The sequence below is a fragment of the Balaenoptera borealis genome (assembly GCF_965194805.1).
Source record: "Balaenoptera borealis genome assembly, contig: HAP1_SCAFFOLD_1776, whole genome shotgun sequence".
NCBI classification, from domain to species: Eukaryota; Metazoa; Chordata; class Mammalia; order Artiodactyla; family Balaenopteridae; genus Balaenoptera; species Balaenoptera borealis.
Genome location: NW_028122471.1, coordinates 4,240 through 22,851, shown reverse-complemented (window position 1 = coordinate 22,851; position 18,612 = coordinate 4,240).

Sequence of the window (18,612 nt, the reverse complement as noted above, 5' to 3'; positions counted from 1 at the left end):
TGATTCAACAGCCAGCCATAATCTTTGTTGGGTTCAAAAGTGTTTACAGTTTAGTTTTCTTATCTGCATATAGGACAAACTTACAATGCAAGACCTGAGTAAACAAAGTACTTATTTATATGAATGTATACTATAATTAATGTATTATGTAATCAATTATATATACTGAATAATATATAATTTACATATACTATCTAATATACTAATATTAATACTAAGCAAAGTACTAATTAATAGTTTTTCTTTAATTAGAGCTGAGACTTCTCAAAGGGATACTCGTATTTCTGATTTATACAATTTTCTCAAAGAGAGAATCATTTCTCTGTTGTTGCCATCACTATCATCATTGCAAATTAGCTCATACCTTACTAATTAAGACTTGTTGGGTAAAAGGATGAAACAACAGAGAAGAAAGGGCTAGAAAGAATTACAGAGTGATCTAAGTTCTCTCTTGAGAAAGCAGTGAATAGCACAAGATAAGAAGGAGAGGAGAAATAATCACACTGTTTACAACTTTACTGTGATATGACCCTTCAGACTATTTCCCCCACTTTCACCCAAGTCACTGATTTCTTTTCTCCATGTTGGGTTGGTGATAGTTAAAATTGCTGGGGAAAGGCCTAGAAAAAGCAAAGTTTTCATGACAGATCTGGTACACTTTCAATCAGGTTGAGGAGGGCTGAGATGCCTCAGGTTATTAGGACGAGGAGGAAGAATGACTGTGTCTGGAAATAGCTCATGGATCTGCATCATCTAGAGAAATCAGATTCATTTCTTCCTTGTGCTGTGTTTACCACATTGTGTGTAATTTATCAAAATTTATTATTTGTTTCCCTTACTCTGTAGGAACAGAACCCAACTGCTAACATGTTTAATATAATACATGTTTAATATCTTTTAGATGTAATTTTTCTGTTTTTATCTCCTCATGATATTATATTCTTATTTGTTTTGTTTGTTAAACATTGATTTTTAATAAATTTTCTTAAACCTTTTAGTCAAAAACTATAATCAATGAAAATAAATCTCAGATTATATTTTACAAAAAGTATATTTAAGAGAATTTAGTTATTTTCTGAAATTGAAGAAATTTTAGTAGTCTGTCAAAATATTTTAAATTACTAGTGAATAATTTGAAAAGATACATGTACCCAATGTTGCCAAGATATGGAGGCAACATAAGTGTCCATCAGCAGATGAATGGATAAAGAAGACATGGTACATATATATACACAATGTAATACTACTTTGCCGTGAAAAAGAATGAAATTTTGCCATTTGCAGCAACATGAATGGACTTGGAGTGCACTATGCTAAGTGAAGTAAGTCAGACAGAGAAAGACAAATACTGTATCATACCACTTACATGTGGAATCTAAAAAATACAACAAACTAGTAAATATAACATAAAAGAAGCAGACTCACAGATATTGAGAACAAACTAGTGGCTACGGGTGGGGATGGGGGAAAGGGGGAGAAGCAATATAGTTGTGGGGGAGTGGGAGGTACAAACTATTGGGTGTAATATAGGCTCAAGGATGTATTGTGCAATAAGGGGAATATTTTGTAATAACCAAATGGAAAGTAACCTTTAAAAATTTTATAAATTTTTTTTAAATTGTAAAAAAAGTCATGCAACCAGGATTTGAAAAAGAAAATAACTAGAGAAAATGTATTTATCAACTTGAAATCTAGCCAAAAATATTTAATATTTGAACAGGTGACGGCCCCGGATTGGAAAATTTCAGCCTAGGTGTTGTTAAAACATCAGATATGATTGTTTTACTCTAACGTTTATTTAGCGATGAGTCCGTTATAATATAGGCTCAAGGATGTATTGTGCAATAAGGAGAATATTTTGTAATAACTAAATGGAAAGTAACCTTTAAAAATTTTATAATTTTTTTTTAAATTGTCCTATATCATTATCATATAGGACTCTTAGGATAACATATAAGCACGTCCTAAATCTCCCCTCTACCATGTCTGAATGTAGAAATTAACCTTTCAATTTAATCCCTTCAGAAGATGTGCATTTCCAAAATTACTATAATTAAAAAAAAATCAATATTAGGTGGACAAAGCAAAGAGATTGCTATACTTTTTTGAAGAACATGCAGATTTCTTTTTTAAAAAGTGACACAATGCATTTCCAATATTCAATCCAAAAGTATACCCCAAAAATTCAATACAAAAATATAAAAATATAATAAAAACTCATAAACTCACATTCCGGAAAACAAGTTAGTCTCAGTTTTATACCAACATGTGGACAACTTTGAGAAAAAGCAAAAACTGAAATGATTTTGTCACATGAAATTGTGTGCTTTATTTTATTCATTAAGCACAATTTATCTCTTTGCCCAAGGAAGGCCTTGCTAGATTTCAGATGCTGGGTTCTCTCTAGAGACAACATATTCCACAAACCTTGAATGATATCCAGATTTTTAAAAAAATTTTGTATTTACTATAATTGAAGATGACTTTGAAGTTAATGAAGATATAATTTCTTCAGCCTCTATGCTTCACAACACCCAAGGCAGACGACCCTATTGTTCAATAATAGGAGCATCTATACCTTTTTTCTGGGAATGAAGTCTTAATTGCTTTTATATCATAGCACATAGATAAACAAAATATCTATATAACATGAAGTTTAATGAGGGAAGACCAATACTTGAGGACTATATAATGTTCTAAATTATTTTGAATACAGTATAACCAAATTAACTGATACAAGTTAATAGACACAGAAATGTAGTCAATGAGTCCACTCCCCACTTGTATGGCGAAAGAAAAAAAGTTAAATGAGGAAATCAAATTTCACCTAACAGATGCAAACCCATCTGTTTCTATTTTCAATGGATTTTTCATTTATTTTAAATTCAACTGGAAGCAAATTAGTGATTGATTTTCTGTCAGGAATTGAGAACACCGTTTCTGGAAAAATAAATGCATCCCCCATTGGTAAGAGCAATCCAAATCCATTCATCATCTTTTTCTTAATTGAATTATAGTTGGTTTACAATGTTGTGTTAGTTTCAGATGTACAGCAAAGTGATTCAGCCATATATGTATATATATATATAATATATACAATATATGGTATATATTATATATATACCATCCCCACTGGTAATATCTGAAAAAGTATATATTCTTTTTCAGATTCTTTCTTATCCTGAATGATGTTTATATCTTTATCTCCAAATATTAAGATGTCACATAAAAATACTTCCATTTAAGAGCTATTGAGGACATAAAATTTAGAATTTGTCTAAATAGGAACCAATAGTATTTTGTCTTTTCTATAGATAAGTATTTCTATAGAAAAGCGTGTCTTCCATGTTCCATTCCAGATCTACCCTGTTACTGTGCCTACCTTAGTCACTGTCCTGGGACAATTTGCAGAGATTATAATAATAAACTGTGTTTTCTGGCTTCTGGTTGGTGTTGGCCAATGAGGAGCCCCAGAGAGAAGTCAAAAAAAGGAGAAGGTACTTGTAGTCCTGGTTCTTTCTAGGCGAGGTGACCCCAAGATAACCATGTTCTTTCCCTAGATCACCTCTGCTCCTCTCAGTAAATAAGACTTTACAGGACTTTTTCTCCTTTCCAGTTCTGATAATCTCTCCCAGCCTTTGACTTTTTGAGTCTAGGGATACTGATTGATAGACACTGTTGCTAGGTCTGGGATCACGCACTGTCATCCCTTAGGGTCCTCCTACAGTCAAACTTAATAAGTAAGTAAGTAGGCAGTCCCTTTGGAAATACACCTTTCACATATTATTTATTTATTTATTATTATTTTTTAAATCACAGTGTGTCACCTGTTCCAATGTGTGTCATCAACACCGGAATGTTGATACATTAAAAAATATCTGATTTTTTTAGTTATAATATTTTACTTGAAGTTTTTACATCAAAACAAAGGAAGCATCACTGCCAATTTCTCTATTGTTAAGAATCTTGCACAGATGAAAGTGTCAAGTGGGAAGGGAAGTAATTAAATACATGGTGCCTATAGGATCGAACATCTGGAAGACCAGGAAGTCTTGGATGAAGAGCCAATCAGAAGGCCATACACAGAGGGTGGTTTCTGAGAATGACTGTGGTAAAACATCCTAACAGAACTAGATAAAGTAGGACAATCTAGAAAATCAAATATGTGCATAAGCCCTTAAAGGAGAACAGAGTAAGAACCTGGAAAACAAAGTATAAACCTCAAAACCAGTGATATGAAAAGAAGATAAAAGCGAAATCCATAGACAAGTGTAAGAATTAGGCAAAACTGTCATCAGTTTAGACACAGTTGGAACTTGAATAAACACTCATTTTTTCTGGGGCTGACTTTATGCCTTATTTTTTTTTTATTAATTATTCATACATTCATTTATTCATTTACTTATCCAACCATTCATCAAATATTTTTTGGTTGATATTATTTGCCACGTAGTAAACCTAACTATGAGAATGCAATGGTAAGGAAAAAACTGACATGGCTCACAAATCTATTAGTGAGGGATAAAGAAGAAATATCATGGGCACACAGACACAAAGGAAGGTCAGATAACCCAATCTTCAATAAATCAGGGAGCTAACCCAAAGACAAGGATTTATTTGAGAGGTGGTTCCAATATACAGTATAATGCTAATTTATAGTGAAAACTGAAGGTAAAACACTTCCAAAATATTAATATATTCAAGGAAAGAGTTAACATATCTGATGTGTTTCAGTCAGTTCTTCATTTACTCTAAAGCCATTGATGATCCTTGGAGTAACTCAGAACTAAATAACTGGAATGTTGACAAAGTTACCTGGCAATGGTGCTATACTATGCTCCTAAGATAGTGGGTCAAGATGAACTAGGTTTGTCAGCATGTTTACAGAAAGCATGAAAACTCACAGTGCCTGGTGACTAGTTTGGGGCCCACAAAATAGCTGGCCACGTGGCAGGTGCGACCAGCTCCCTTTACAAGTTTTGGACTCCAAAACTCAAATAGCCTTTCCCTGGCAGGTTCTTCTCACACATGTCCCTGTGCTTTGAAACTAAAGAGGAAGATACATCATTGCAATTACTGCAGAGTGAGGACCTAAAGCCTGTATTATGCATACATATGGCCATAGGCTATGTATACCTTTTAACCGCAGTTTCTATATTGTAAATTTCATTGTGATAAATCTTGTCTATTAGTATAAGTTTATGTTGAGTTATGTTAGTCCTAGCATATCATCAAACTGGTAGATGCTTATGGAATCACCAAGAAAAATTGTAATAATTTAATCATAACACATAATTTTAAAAATTAATGTTTAATGCAACTTGTAATTCAGAAGTGTCACTAAAATTGTTAGTAAAAATATTTGGACTGGTAGATGATGAATAGAAGGTAAATGAAAGGTAGAATAGTAGACTATAAAACTTCAATCTGGGCTTCCCTGGTGGCGCAGTGGTTGAGAATCTGCCTGCCAATGCAGGGGATATGCGTTCAAGCCCTGGTCTGGGAAGATCCCACATGCCACGAACAGCTGGGCCCGTGAGCCACAACTACTGAGCCTGCGCGTCTGGAGCCTGTGCTCCGCAACAAGAGAGGCCGCGATAGTGAGAGGCTCGCACACCACGATGAAGAGTGGCCCCCACTTGCCACAACTAGAGAAAGCCCTCACACCGAAACGAAGACCCAACACAGCAAAAAGTAAATAAATAAATTAATTAATTAATTTAAAAAATTTTTTTAAAAATTCAATCTTTGTCATTCCTACTCAGGCAGGGGTAACAAAAAACAGAGAAATATATTTTAAATATATGTCCAAAAGTAATTATGACTTATCTTTTATATAGCATACAAATACAGAAAAGAGTTTACATAGTTATTTTGAATTAGAGTAAGAAATCAAATCCAAGATAATTTTTATAACACAAATAAGTATTCTTAGGTTAAAAAAAAATACATCCATCTAGAGTTGAGTCTCTGAAAAGCTATGTCTGTATCATCACTATAATAACTGAAATAAATTAATTCATTTTAAACAACAAACTGCAATTATCCATGTGATTTATTTGTAAAACAATTCTAAATGATACTATGAAGTAGATTGAAGTAAATTTAATTTGAAAAATGGTATGTTTTAAGACCATATGAATATCAGTGATATTATTCTTAAGAAACATGGTCATGTTGCTAAAAGATCAAGAATTTATAAGTATACATAACTCTGATTATTTTGGGTGTGCTTCTCAGTGTTCCTTTCATTGTCACACTTCTTTGGGACTTGGGAAAACACATGGTTAAACTTCAGAGTGAATTCCAACCAGGGACATATTGAAGCTTCAGATTAACCTTGAATATATAATATTACATGTATATATTTTATATATATTCTGTTTCAAATTTCAGAAAGAGTGAATTAACTAATTCCTACCATGTATACATTTCCACTTAGCTTTGATGCAAGAATAGCTTATTCATCTTTTCTTAGACGATGGACATGCACACACACATACACAAACAAATCCAAATATAATATTTCACAACAGTATATGTAGCCTAAATTTCATTTTAAAATTATTTACATGAATTCCTCATGAGTGAAATGATTACAGGCTTTCCTTAACTCTGCCCCATCACCATTTTCTAGTGGGATAATTTTCATCCAGCCAAGAATCCTTTTTTAGCTTTTCCAGTTTTATAAAAGAATTGTAACCTTAACATTTATTTTTCTGCTGTTTAAAACAGATATTTCTGCACTCAACAAACAATACACAATAACAGCATAACAGGGCCCCGCTGACCAGAGGGTAAAATCATGAACCGTTACATACCCTGCCTGTAGAGAGAACAATTTAGAATTCTCATTAAGCTCCCTTAAATAACATCAACAACAACAAATAAACCCTGTGCCAGGTTTTAAAATGCGTTAGGATGGCTGTTGCCTTTATTTCAGAGAAGAGGAAGAAAATTTTACATGTGCAATTAAATTATAGTTCTACTTTTCTTGTAAATTATCAGATATTGAGACTTTCTCTAAAACTTTAATGACATACTGCAATATATTACTGTCTATACTTCATTGAATTGCACATTAAAACAAGTGAAAATGTTCTGCAAGATATATCTCAATAAAATTGTGAAAAAAAACCTGTCTCATTAGCTCAGTTCACAATATGCTGCATATCTACAATGAACAGAGAGTATCTATGATGCTAAAAATGTTGCTTCCAATCCAGTTACTAGTGTGGATTCATCAGTGATATGTAACTCAAATTCTAATAAGACATGAAAAGTTGCTGAAGTGATTTTCACATCCTATTCATGAGATACAGTACTTTAAATTTTATCCTGAAATTATACAGGACTAATAAGTGACAATCACTTTGAGCATATTAATCTTATCTTTAATGAGTTGGTTTTATTAGAAACTTCCAGGTGAAGCTTGTCACTAAATTTGAAATAAGACTGTTGGTTAAGACACTGCATAATTCCTAAATGCTCTTTACTTAAGGTGGGCTTATGAGAACTTCCCAGAGTTCACACTCAGGAGAAGATTTGCTTTGTGTAAGATTTGCTATGCTCCTTTCTTTCTACCAGTACATATTATGCGGCTTGCTGAGGAAGGAGATGTTGTAAAAAGGGAGATACTTGAAACTGAGATTGCCCTGGCATTGTTGTGATTGGTAATGAGTGAGTCTAGAATTAGTATGAGTGAGTGTCTGAGGCACAGTGGAGAATAAGATCAAGAGGATGGGGAAGAAAGGGAAAACTGTGTGAAAGCAACAATGAGGAGGAAAAGAACACGTTTCCCATCTCCTGGCACAGGTATATGAAGAGTGTGAGATCAATGCACAGCTACGTGTCAAGAGGGCAGAGGAGGTAGCATATTCCTTAAAGAAGATCAGGGTTTTACTAGAAGTTGATGAGACGGTTAATAGCATAAAACGAAGAAATAGAGATAGAGAGGGTTTTACAGATGAATAACAATGAATTCAAGAAGGTACAATCTCAGTAATTGATGAATGTGGGGTCTGGAGTTAGGAGGAAGAATGTGCCAGGAGGCATGGCGATTAGAGTACCAAGGACATGGGGCAGCTCAAAGTTGAACCCTCACCCTTGCTCCAGCCAAAAGAAAGATTTCTTCTCTGTAACTAATATGCCAGTTTCTTAAATCTAATACTAAGTACATTGCTTTTCTACCTTTTTAAAAAATTCATCTTGAACTGAAGAGCCAAGGCACTAATTTATTTATTTTAATTTATTTATTTATTTATTTATTTTTGGCTGTGTTGGGTCTTCGTTGCTGCACGCGGGCTTTCTCTAGTTGCGGTGAGCAGGGGCTGCTCTTCGTGGCAGTGCGCGGGCTTCTCATTGCAGTGGCTTCTCTTGTTGCAGAGCATGGGCTCTAGGCGCATGGACTTCAGTAGTTGTGGCGCACAGGCTTAGTTGCTCAGTAGCATGTGGGATCTTCCTGGACCAGGGCTCGAACCCGTGTCCCCTGCATTGGCAGCTGGATTCTTAACCACTGAGCCACCAGGGAAGTCCAGCACTCATTTATTTTGTTCATGTGTTCTTTAACAGTCTTTTTATATACAGCTTTGATTGCATATTTATATGGGCTAATGTCATTCGTTTAAAACTTGAGTGCATTTAAGCAGTCATCTCCCTAAGGGAGCTCATAAATATTTCTCTAAATTATTAAGACTCCTGTAATTCTATTAGATGCTATTCCCATTTAAAATTCCCTATCCCATTCATGGAGAGAGAGAAACCAGCTTCTTACTGACGGCTTCTTCCCAACTACATTTTCCATTCATCTGTGGTCTCATCAAGAATTGCTAAATTTGAAGCCGACTGTTTTATCTGCCTCCACCTCCCTGATTCTCAAATGGCAGAATGAAGTGGGAAGCTACTTACTGGGACCTCTGGAATTTGCTGTTATTTATCAGCTCAGAGCATGTAGGGAGAATGTGATTTCATTTCATTTCCTATCTAGTCTAGACAACAATGGACTAAGGTCTGGCAGAGGATAAAGTTTGCTACAAACAGATCATCAATCAAATGATGTCTAAATACTCCACTGTTAGAAAATTTACCAGTTTTTCAAAGGTCCATAGCCTTCCTTGGAACTTCAAGGATTTATGACAGGGTGTCAGAGGTATTGGTAAACTCCGTACTCACAGACCTCTGAGGTCAAATTCTAACAGGTTTTCAAGAGCCAGATTGCCATTGCTTTCATCTGCCATTGTCCAGTTTCTTCAGTATATATATATTGTTTGAGAATAATTATGAATTTCCTTCTCTCTCCTAATGTCCTTATAACTTACATAGTTTAATTTGTGCCTGGTTCCCTTTCCTTCATTATCTTTATCTTCTGCAATTTTCTCTTCAAGCAAACATCACAAATCTTTCCATAATATACATTATTTGCTCAGTTTCCTAGACAGACATTTGTATAACATTTCCTAGTATTCTCAGTCCAAAACGTATTCACTCTGTTTTCTGAAATATGCTCTATCTCCCTCACAAAAATCTTGTGTATAGCCTGGGCCACCTCCCTTGCCTCCTTTTCTGGTTCCAATCTCTCTTCTTTGGGTATTGTTAGTGCTTGAGCAGCCTGGGACAAGCCACAGACTGCCCCTCTCCAAAAACAATTCAGAGAGCTTCAAGAATTAATGTTGGATAATTCAGTTATACAAACTACCCTCTGTGGGTTCCTTCCAACAATATATTGTACAAGAAATTTCCTGAAAGGATCAGTGTAATAAAATTACCCAAAAAAAAGCACAGTCCCAACTTTCTAGTTGGATCAACTCTTCCTGATACATATGTTTTTCCTACTGGCTGCAGAGCTGTGATTCCAACTGTCTCAGCACACCTGTCTTCTTGAGCGAGTAATAATCTAAGCACCATTACTGCTTGTACTCTATTTACATCCTCAGCCCCATTCCCTCTAGAGTTGGCTGACTTAGAGGAACCCTTCACTTTGTTCCACAAAAGGCTTTAATTTCAGTATAACTTGCTACAGTGCCGAGGTTCAACATTCCCAGATATTAAGGCACTTCTCCCAAAGTTCCTTAATAATGTCATAATATCTAAGAAGATATTTAACTATTGAAATACCAGAAATTTTACTATATGAGAGATTGAGTATAAATATGTATCCAGAGGAGATTACAACGTTTGTCCTATTTCCATTATGTCATACAGTGTTTTCACCTCAGATAGTTCTCTGGCTTCCTCCTCTTTCTTTAGTCCTTTTTCCAACTCTCTTCTCCCATGATCCTCCAGGTTCTTTTTCTCCTCCTGACTCCACCCACTCAGTTCTGCTCTCTCACCTTCTGTCTCATTTCTGTCCTATGTCTCAGCCCTATCCTGGATGAGGAAAGTAAGAATTTCCTATACTGTGGGTCCCACAAGTCAGCTTGTATTCCTTCAGATTCTTAAGATAAAATAATCTAAATGAAAAACAAAACTTTGTCAAGTTTATATTGGCCATGTCTCAAGTCTCCATCTAATTATTCACTATCATTTAAGTTCTCAAAGAAGGCAAAGGGTTGGGAAAGATAGGAAACATCAAATGTCATTCTGTCACATATTCATTTTTCCACTGTATTTTCTAATCCTGAGGTAATATGAAAACACGGTAGAAATATTTATATTCATAAAAGTGTTTGTGAATACCTAAAGAATACATAGTGTTTGTGGAAAACAAATTATTTAAGTTAAGTGAAATTAGTATCATAATTAATTATAGAAGTCAAACAAACTTTTTAAAAAATTTAGAAATTAAATGTAAAAAATGTGTTTAGACTGAAATTCACAAGCAGTTATCACTTTAGAGAATGTCTTATGTAAAAATTATGAATTTTAATATGATATCCATTAATTTGCTTTTTATTTAACAACCATTTATTGAGCATTTAATATGCAGGCTATATGTAAGGGTAGTCCCTGAATTTATGTCACCTTAAAAAAATAAACTAATGTGCTTTAAATTAGGTGAATATTTTTAAGTTGACATATCTTTTGTATCAAACCTGTATTCATTTTTAAAGGTAATTTATTAATGTTTACAGCTTTGTATTAAGAGCATAAAAATAGCATTTGATTGAAAACCAGTTTTCAACAGTGAGGTACTGAAGGTGGCTTTATTAGAAATTTGGTCAAAGACTAGAAATTCTTCCATCAAAAATCAGGAAAAACAAGAGATTTATATTTTATTATGATTGTTTGACTTAGTGATATATTATGATTATTATTTCTCTCTCATCAGAAATATAAGATTTATTCTGCCAGTTTCTTTAGAAGGTGATTTATTTTTCTTCTTTTGGTTATAGTATTGTAGGTTTCAGATTAAGTTGATGTGTTGTTAAATGGAGATTCAACTTCCAGTAGGTTTGAAATAGAAAGCCACTGCCTGACTTCAGGCTATCTACACGGTAATTGCAGAAAGAACTTTACTAGGTCCATGTAGAATGAATGAGCACAGGCTCTATGAAGTGCAGACAATCCACCAGCTGAGAAAAGACTTTGAAGATGATTGCCTTAGGAATCCTTGAGCACACAGGCTGACAAAGTGACTCTAATTCAAAGAATGCAAACCTTCTTGATTTTTATGAAGATAACTACGAGAACCACTGGGAAGTAACTACTTCATAGAGGGCATAATTGACATTTTAAAAACATTTTATCTGACTGAGTTAGCAATGCAGGTTGAAATGGAAACCAATTTACTCTGTTGGAGTTTTATAACTCCATGCTACATTTTAAAAATAAGAAATATAAGGATGCTGTACTGAAGTGAAAGCTAAGTAATAAAATAGGCCAAAGATGAAACTGCATGGCCAATGTTATAATGTCGTTACATACCACAAATTAATCACATATATTTTCAGTTTAGGTAAATCGAATGGCAATAAAGGAGAAAGTTTAAATAGCAAAGATGGTAAGACCACAGTTTTTATAGACACTCATAGTTATGTCCCCATCTCCATTTTTTTCTTCTTCCTCGTAGAAACTTCAATTATTTTGTGGATAAATGGCTGCATATTGAAGTGGGCGGAGCCCTCATTTTTCACAAATGTGGTTAAGTTCTGGTCAAGGAAATCTTAGCAGAAGTGGTGCGAAAAACTTGTTCTCAAAGGGAAGAGAGGCTTCCCTGGTGGCGCAGTGGTTGAGAGTCTGCCTGCCAATGCAGGGGACACAGGTTCGAGCCCTGGTCTGGGAAGATCCCACATGCCGCGGAGCGACTAGGCCCGTGAGCCACAACTACTGAGCCTGCGCGTCTGGAGCCTGTGCTCCGCAACAAGAGAGGCCGCGATAGTGAGAGGCCCGCGCACCGTGATGAAGAGTGGCCCCCGCTCGCCGCAACTAGAGAAAGCCCTCGCACAGAAACAAAGACCCAACACAGCCAAAAATAAATAAATAAATAAATTTTTTTTTTAAAAAAGGGAAGAGAAATGGCTTTTTTTGGTCCTTTTCTCCTCCTGCTAGACTTAGTGGTTGAAGTTCAATAAGCTTTCTTGAAACTCCAGTTGGAAGGATATATAGAACTGAGTGGGAAAAACAAGATTCCACACCCTGTCATCCCTACATTATCTACTTCCAGGTTGTTCTATGTGGCAGAGAAACTTCTATGTTGTTTAAAATGAGGATATTTTGATTATCTCTCACAGGCAAGCTTAATCCTAAGTAATGCAGAATTTTGTATAAGATCATGCCCTGCTCACTTGTTACATTTATCAATGAATTTTAGAGTAATAGTTTTTAATGGGCATAAAATTAAATTGTCTCTTCTATCTTCTATTGTCCCTATTTATGGACTCATTCCTTGAGCATTGTGAATAAGACCCTATATGCTTTCACTTTTCTGAATATTTCATTCAAGAAGGAGTCACTGAGATTGTCAGTCAGAAAACTTAGGTTCAGTGCCTGAGGAAAAAGTTCCCAACACATGACTAGGCTTGAAAGGTTAAACAAAATTACACCTGCTACTTTGATAGAGAAGAATATTTCATAAAGTGATATAGAACTGAGTCTCCACATTCTAACTGCTAGGAAATGGCTAATCTGAAGGAGAAGCAGTTCACATTTTTCTCTTTCCCTTGAAATTCTCAGTAGTCCATAAAGCTAATAAGAGAAGTAAAACTAGAAAGCCAAAGTGAAATTGAGCTTTCCTTGAGGTCATAGGTATTATGCAGTTGGAATTTTTAGTTAAATAATTAAAATCCAAAAACTAAATGAGTTTGTCTTGTGGTTTGGTCATGTCCAATTTCCTACACAGCAGTGGTTCTCAAACTGGAGTATGCAGCACATAGAGGGCTTGTAAAAGAACTGACTGCTGGACCCCAGACCTAGAGTTTCAGATTTAGCAAGTCTGAGTGGGGCATAGGAATCAGACTTGTTCCCAGTTGATCCCAATAAACAGATCCAAGGACTGCATTTTTAGAAACTTTCTCTAAAGTACTAAGGATTCATGTCCATTAGACCAAATGAGGATAGATTAAAGAATAAAAGAGAGCTCAGTTGTTAAATATTTGTTTCCCACAAAGTTCATATGTTGAAATCCTAATTTCCAATGGGATAGCATTAGTAGGTGAGTCCGTTGGCAGGTCATTAGGTTATGAGGGTGGAACCCCCATAACTGGGATTAGTGCCCTTATAAAAGAGGCCACAGAGAGTTCCCTTGCCCCTTCTGCCATGTGAGGAAGCAGTGAGAAGACGACGGTCTATAAACTAGGAAGTGGGCCCTCAGCAGACACAGAATCTGCTGTCAACTTGATCTTGAAGCTCCCAGCCCACTGAACTGTGAGAAATAAATTACTATTGTTTAAGCCACCCAGTCTATGGTAATTTGTTATAGTAGCCCAAACAGACTAAGACAGCGATGTAGGGAGAAAAACATTATCTGTTAATACTACCAATGATCATCCTATCATGCTTTTAAAAATCTATGGCAGCACTGCCAAAACTGGACTGAATATAAGTAGACTCATTAGTATTCAAAATGGAAGCCTGAATTTATGTGCAGACATCAGATATGACAATGTTAGATTAACTTAAAAAAAAAAAAGTTAGGATTACTAAGATTTGAGAGAAGAGAGCCAAGGATGACCCTTTGTTGCTGGCTTCTCTGACCAGCCTAGTGGTACAAACAAGACTGGAAGTTGGGTCCATGTTGAATGTAGATATTAAGACTGAGCTTCCTGTAAAAGAGCAGGTACCAAACTTAAGCATACATGAGAATCACATGGGGTGCTTTTGAAAAGTACAATTTGAAATCCTCACCCAAACCCATTGATAAATCTTACAGCTGTGATCTCAGTTCATTTTAAAATAAGAATTACAGGTGACTTTGATGCAAATGCCTGATGGACACTGTTTGGGAAACAATGCTATGGGAAAAACAGCTTTTAGAGGCAGCCCACATTCCTTGGCTCTCTGTCCCCTTCCAGCAATGGAATCATTCAGGCTACTGCTTCCTTCATCACCTCTTCTCCTCTCACTGACTTTCCTGCCTTTTTCTATTAAGGACACTTGAGATTACATTGGGCACCCTCCTGGAAAATAAGAGGAAAACAAACCAAGTAAGAGATGGGCAAATATTTATGTAGACATTTCACCAAAGAAAACACAAAAATGTCTATTCCCATGAAGAGATGTTCAACATCATTAGTCATTGGGTAAATGCAAATTAAAACCAAAATGAGATAGCACTATCATTGAGAAGAAGGGCTATAATCCAAAACACGGTTAATATGCAGTGTTAGAAACCAAAACTCCTATACATTGCTGATAAAAATACAAAATGTACAGGCCCTTTGGAAAACATTTTGACAGTATCTTTAAAAAGTTGCATGTGATCCAGGATTCTACCCCTAGGTATCTACCCAAGCAAAATTAAAACCCATATCCACACAAAGACCTGTAGTAATCATTCATAGGAACAAACTAGAAACATCTAAATAGTCATCAACTGGTAAATGGAGAAACAAAATAAAGTGCATCAATACAATGGTATACTACTCAGCAATAAAAAGGAACAAACCATAAATACATCTAACAACTCTAACAAATGGATAAATCTCAAAAACCTCGTTAACTGAAAAACTCAAACTGAAATAACTATGTATTACATTATTCCATTTAAATAAAATTTCTAGAAAAAACAAAAAGTGTGTGTATATATAGCATATACACATTCTTATACAATATATATACACATTCATATACATTTGATAAACATATATATCATATATATAATGATCAGTAGATAAAACAATCAGTAGTTGCCTGGTTGCCTGGCACTGGGTATAGGAACTGAGATTGACTGAAAACAAAGACATCAGAAAATTTTAGGGATACAGAACAAAGAACAATGCATCACATACAAGGCAAGATAAAATTTTGATCAAAGTAGTCAACAAAACCTACTAAATACTAAATTTAGAGGTATAATTAAGGTTTGTAGTTCATTCTTTCTCCTTCCTTTCCTCCCTCTCTGGTTCATATATTTGTATGAATTTATCAAATACAGTTGGTCTAAGTAAGAAGAAAGGATACAGTATTAAGATATTTTAAGTGATTTTATTTTATTTAAAGTATTTTAAATGATTTTAAAGGACAGATACTAAAAATTTCGGTATGGAAATAAAAACCCACTGATACACATTAGAAGAACCTAAAGGTCATACACTCTAAAAAACAATTTGAAATAGGCTTCCCAGCTTCCTGCTAAGAGAAGCTTTTTCAGGAAACACATTAAGAAGCTTAAATTTCTAATCCTTCAATACTGACTGGGTGCTTGAAATCTGAAAATGCCACAAACCAGTAAATTGAAACTAGTCCTGTATAACATAAAACCCATGCCCATGGAGAGGAAACACAATTAAGAAAATCAAAGATTTAGAAGCAAGGCTTAAGCGTTTTAACAAATGTTATCAGGTTACAAAGCTGGCAGGCAATTGGAAGAGCCCAACCAGAAAAGAAAGTCTTTCAGCTCTTGGGTCTCTTCACTTTTCTGTCATAAAAATATGTTTAGAATGAATCATTTTTAATATAGACATAATATGCAGCTGAGTAAAAATATTTTAGCTTTACCTCTTAAATACCTGTGTTTATTTGCCAATACCTGTGCTTTGATTTAGCTTGGAACTTTACGTCTGGGATTAAATTCAGATTCAGCTAAATGGACTAATCCGAGGCAAAAAAAAAAAAAAAAATCAATAAGCCTCAATTTTCTCATCTCCTGAAATAACATTTACTTTGCACTGTCTTTTTATTTTTAGGGGTTGAAATATGTATTTATTTCATAGTTTTCCAAATAGTAAATGCTTAGGGTAGAACATTCAGGCAGATTTCTAAAGAAGAGCCCCACCTCCCAAGATTCCTGCCACTTGTTTATTGACTCAAGCATGAAACTAAGTGCTGCTATAAAATGATTTTACAGATGTAAATAAAGACACAAGACACTTGACCTATAAGTACTCAGATTATCTGGGTGGTCCTGACTCAATTAGGTAAATTATTTTAAAAATAGAATTTGCTTTAGCTGGTAGCAAGAGGGACCATCAGAGATTCAAAGTACAGGAGGGATTTGATGCACTGTCACTGCCTTGAAGATGGAGGGGCCACAGGACAAGGAATCAGGCGGTCTCTAGAGAGGAGAGCGGTTCCCAGACAATAGCCATCACGGAAGATAGGCTCTCAGTCCAGAAATCACAGTAGCCAAATCACAAATTTGGCTAAAACACCCTGAAAATAAGCTTGGAAGTGGATTCTTCCCCCTAGATCTCTAGTTTGTTTGACACTAAACAAAGGACCCAGTGGTACCTACCCAGACTTACAAACTATATAGAACTGTGATGTGGATATTGTTTTAGACCACTGAATTTTTGATGATTTGGATGGATATTGTTTTAAACCACTAAATTTTTGATGATTTGTTAAATACCAAAAGAAATCAAATGCAACGTTTAACAAAATGTAGTTCCTTTCTTTCCTTTCATATAGCCTGATAGAAACAAAGCTCATTAACTTTTTTTAAAACACAACAGTCTACCGTGTGTGGTGACTGCACACTGATAATAAGGTTTATCATACATAATTACTAAAATTATTTAATAAAGCTCATTAAAAATACTAAAACACTTTGAATCCCTTATAACTACTGTATGAAAAATATTCACAATAGTTTTCAATTTCTTATTGCACAGGTGAAGTCATTCTTAGAATCAGAATGCAGATGACCCTTGAACAACACAGTTTGAACTGTGCAGGTCCACTTATACACAGATTTTTTCAATAATAAATACTATAGGACTACAGTGTGGTTGGTTGAATCCCAGAATGGGAACCATGTATATGGAGGACAACTGTAAGTTATACGTAGATTTTCCACTGAGGGGGAGGTTGGCACCCCTAACCCCTCGATATTATTCAAGGGTCAACTGTAGTTTATGTATGAAGTTCTTCTGGATCTTTATTTAGCTCTTTTTCCACTGGTTGATGCAACCTCCATATTTCAGTAAATACAGCAAATTTCAGATGGAGGTGTATATTCATAAGCTACAAACTTAGAATCATGGTGAAGCAAAATCATAATTTACCTGGCAAGTTTTTTGACTCAACTGGTTATATAATTTATGGTAGGCTTAATTTAGGAACATCCACATTGTAGAGATACGTCAAGCCAGAACATATCTGTCTCTAATCAATTCCTATAGACTATTCCTCTTTGACACATTGTCCATGTGGGAATTAAAGTGAATTCACAGGTCTATGCAAAGGTCTAGCATAGGTGGTAAAGACCTTGATAACCTAGTGAACATTTTCCAGCTTTTCCATCAATACACATGTACATCTAAAATAACTGTGGCAGTGTAGATCCAGGCATAATTAATTCTCACCATCTTACAAAGTGATTTTCACTGTCAATACCCAAAGCCTGGAGTGCCATTTCCTTGGCTGTTCTTCTCTTGGCCCCATCACTGAAGCCACTGTCTATGGCCACTATTACCTTGTATCACGTCAGCCCTTGTTGGAGAAGGTCTTGAGTTACTGAGACAGAGGTTCAACATATTTGAGTGATTGATGACAAAGTAGCCACATTAGATCATGGAAGCCAATGGATATGGCTCATTTGAAAGGCAAGGAAGGAAGGTGAGATAGAGATAGCAGATGTCTTGGGATTGCAAAAGGGTGAGGCCAGTTGAGCAAGTTCAGGATACTGATGATTCCAAACAGACCAATAGGAAAGTCAAGAGGAAGGGAGTGGAGACGAGATGGCCAGAGGGAAGATGGAGAATCAGAACATGGTGACCATGTGACTAATGGTGATGAAGAGAAAACTTAGAAGATGTCTTTGGGGATAGTTTTCCCTTTGATTGATTTCAGTTTGCTAGTAAAGATTTTGCCTGTGTAGTAGAGCAAATTACCTTTGTGGAGTAAAAGATTGAGGGTACTGACCATGATCCTAGCATTCAGTACTTGCCTGGGCAGGGGAGTCCTAGCCAAGGTTACAAGTAAGCTTCAAGTACAATGTGCCCAGAAAGAAGCCACATTCCGTGTGAAAAATGTTAATCTTGAAAGAAAACATGCTGACTTCAAGAAACCACTGGT